The 4,037-nt window shown below is 31.3% G+C and overlaps 1 non-coding gene across 1 annotated transcript; it reads right to left on the minus strand.

The window, feature by feature from the left end:
- Positions 1 to 2,818: 2,818 nt before the first annotated feature.
- Positions 2,819 to 2,935, minus strand: LOC111804579 (U5 spliceosomal RNA). Its single transcript, XR_002816543.1, has one exon. It is a non-coding gene; the product is annotated as a U5 spliceosomal RNA (small nuclear RNA).
- Between the last annotated feature and the right edge of the window lie 1,102 nt (positions 2,936 to 4,037).

A 4,037-nucleotide genomic window follows, 5' to 3' on the forward strand; every position in this document is an offset into this window, starting at 1 on the left:
TATAGGGCAAGTGGGAGAAAATTCATGGGTACGTGATGCCCTAATTTATTGTATTTATGTCTTTCTCCCTACTAACATTATAAAACCCCACTAGAGTTTTAGTCCAAGTGGGAGTTTGTTAGGTTTTATGTCATAAAACTCATAGTTTATAAACAAGAACATATTCTATTTACAATAAAGTTATTATTGATGTTTATTCAATAAAGATCATTATTGAATAAAGTGAATTTTACGATCGTTAATCGAAATCAAATAAACTAAGAATATTCTGGCTATAGTATGATTACTTGAACTATATGTAGAGACATAAGAGTGGATCAAGTTCAAGTATATAGTCAAAATGATCTATAGTACAGGGATAAGGCTGAGTACCTTATCTCGGGGACACTATGGATGCGGCCCACTTTTGTATATGATATAAACAATGTGATCACTAAATTGTACATGTGAAGACATGTGAGTGGGGGCGTCCTATGCAATGAGTATTGCATAAAATCGAACCATGAAGAAAATCACTCACTTTATAATGTCGTTTACTGTTGAGACTGATTTTTTCACTCGATGACCAAGGTAACTCGACCTTAATCCTGAGCAAACTATGAAATCCTGTTTATTCAGAATTATCCTTAAATTTTCATGGGTGAGATTGGCCGAAGTTCGCTGACTCAATAAGCCTCCCATTTTAAGGGTAAGACTGGGTGGATATCTGGGGACATAGGGTGCAAGATAGAATTCACTCTTACCCGCTTTTAGGGATAGTAGAGAGGTTGTTCCCTTAATTACTGACTCTAGGTCTTGAACAAGGGGCCCCACCTTCTCATTGACCCGAGAGAGATTCGGTTTGGTGGTTGGACCACAAACCAATTGTTCATTAGAGGATCAGTGGGACTGAAGGAACAAGAAGTAACTTTAGGGATAAAAACAGTAAATTGACCCAGCTCTAGTTACGAACAACCTGTGAAGAATCGACTTACTAATCATGGTTATATCAAATGGACAACAATATATCCATAGTGAGGGGAATGCAACTACTAGGCTATAGTGAAGTGTTCTAATAGTTAACGAATGTTGGTTAAAAGGTTAATGAGTTAAGCTGGTTAATCTCAGATCGTTGGAGCCCATGATCTGTAGGTCCATTAGGTCCCCTTGCTAGCTCATATCGAACTAAACCTTAGAATAGTGTGACGAATGAGTTTGAAGTGTTTGAACTCAAATTAGGGAATATTTGCTAAATATATATGATATATTTAACTGCATTTTTATTTAATTACTAATTAAACAAAATGAGAGAAGTGGAGATATTTAAATAAGATTTAAATATTTTAATTATGAATAGGGATTCATAATCAATATGGGCTAGAATTGATTGGGATTTGCATTTGATTGAATGTTAAATTGTAGTTTAATGGTTTAATTGATCATTTAATATTATTTTGATTTGAAATTAATTATTTAAATAAATTATTAAATTAAAATAGAGAAAGTTAAAATGATAGACTTCACTTATTTCGAAAATCGATGTTTGAGTTAGTGGAATATTGAGTGTCAATATATGGTTTAACAAACTTGCATGTTTGCAAATAATCCTACCAATTTGAGTGGAATTTTGAGCATCAAAATTTGGTAATCTCAAATTTGCATGAACATGCAAATATCACTCTATAAATAGAATGATTAAGGTACATAGAAGGTCTTTCTGAAAAACTTTGAAAAATTCTCTCAAAACTCATGGACAATGCAAAACTATTGTGGCGCTCCAAGGTGAATGGTATAAAATATTGGTCATGCACCATAAACTCATGGGAAGATCGATGATGGAATCGTTGCAATTGAGCCTCCCCTTGATGGGTTGCCAATCAAAGAACTGACTTTGATGTTCACTATTTTGAAGAAAGAGCCACATGATCGAACAGCTCGAAAAGTCGCAGTAGCTCTGAAAACTCTATCATACACATGGAAGCACGTGTCGAAGAGTTAGACATTCCGCAAAAGATCATGTTAAAACTCTTCAGCGACCGGACAAAAGACTCCATTGTTGTCCGGCGCTTAGGATATTTGGGTTTCACCCAAGATACCCAGGTTGGATTCTGGGCAATGGAATATTATTTTCCTATTTCTTTTTATTTCATAGTTTCATCTTTTGTCATCTTTTGTCACCAATTATATTTAAACATTTCCTACATTTGAGACGCACTCTCATGGTCAAGTTCAATAGTATCTTAGATTAAAAAGACTTTTATGAACTTCGTACCTTTGTTAGAGTTATGTTATAGATATTTGGTTCAATTTTAGCAAGTGGGGTTGAGGTGATTCAAATGGTTAATGCGATAATCCGGTCATTTTCGAGATCTTTCTTGTTGAACGGCATCATGGTTGAGATGAGCACCGAGTGAGTTTGACTAGGAGGGCCGTAGAGAGCCACACCCCAAACCAAGCTGATGTTGGGCTTAACAAACTGAAAATCCAAGAACACAAACCCTTTAATGGGAATCAGTATGTTCCATAAATTAATATTAGAGATAAAAAGAAATGTCCTAACACGAGTCAAACACAAGTTATTCGTTATTGAATTTAAAGTTCTAGAACTGTTTTATCTAGCTCGTTGTGATACTAATGAAAACCAATATTACTCTAACTTGTGAGAAGATTTAAATGTTTTGAGATCCATGTGGAGACCATATATTATAAGGTGAAATTTAGAGTCCTTTAAAGACCATATACAAAACACATACTTGCAAACATAATAAAAGAAACAAAATACCGATTTTAATAATAAAATTAAAAAAAAAACTATTTTAAACAAAAATTGATGTACGTGCGGCTCAAACGAGAGGACTCCTAAAAAAAATAGCCGCATGCCACTTGGAGCGGCGAGCACACGGTATCTTTAGTAAAAGGCAAAAGAATAGTTCGTTGTGTGGTCACCTCACTACTCCATGAAAGTAAATGGATACGTTGATGGTCTTATGTAGGTTGTGGACAGTTTCTTACGCAACTTGAATCTTATTAAGAATCATGATAAGGGTGAGTTATTTGCTTCCTGTCACCCTTAAGATAACCCCAAATTTTTAACTAATTCTTTTCATGTCCCTCTTGACACGTGTTGGCTATGTATTGAACACTTGCTGGATAGGTATTGAACATTTCTTAATACAATAGATAGGTTAGACATTTAAATCTAACCTGTCATGACTCTGATTAAATTTTAAGAACGAAATGTACATTAAATTATATTTAAACATACAAATATATAAACTTATTTATTTTGAATCTCTTTTTAATATAAAATTAATTAATTTTAAAATATATTTTTTTTAAAGTTAATGTGCATTGTCACGTTTGTGTCCTAGATTTTTTTAAAAATGACATGTTACCATAATTATATAGTATCATATTTATGTCTCTTATCCATATCTCATTTTTATTGTTGTAACTCTTAGATATTTGACTTCTATAAATCGATATACTCACAAAAAAAAAAAAAATTTAATTCATGTTCAAATGGAGAATAAAAATTGATACTTATCCAAATTAATACTTCGAGTTTGATTCCTTTAGTTCAACTTGGAATTATTCATGGATATTTTTGAAACACCATTAAACGTCAAAGGGTAATTTTGAAACTCTTTTCAAAATTAAGAGTATTTTCGGAAAAAATAATAGTATCTATCCAAAATTAATGGTTAGGATATTTCTAAACTTAAAAGTTTATAGGTGTTTTTTAGATTTTTTTAACAGTTGAAGGGTATTACAGAAACTTTTGAAAGATATTTGTTAGACCGACGGCAAAATTTAATAATATTTTTATTAATTTAGTCTATGAATTTTGAAAAAAAAAAATACAATTATTATTATTATTTTTTATTAAGTTAATATTAAATTTATTAATAAAACATTAAAAATTTGAATTGATAAAATAAATTTTGGAAAAAAGAAAACATAACAACATATTAAAATTAATTTAATGAAATTAATAAATAATCCGGCTTAATAAAATTAATTTATTTTAAAACTAAAAAGTATGCATGATAATGAAA

Source organism: Cucurbita pepo, chromosome 10 (genome assembly GCF_057944985.1).
Source record: "Cucurbita pepo subsp. pepo isolate OVF chromosome 10, ASM5794498v1, whole genome shotgun sequence".
Taxonomy (NCBI): domain Eukaryota; kingdom Viridiplantae; phylum Streptophyta; class Magnoliopsida; order Cucurbitales; family Cucurbitaceae; genus Cucurbita; species Cucurbita pepo.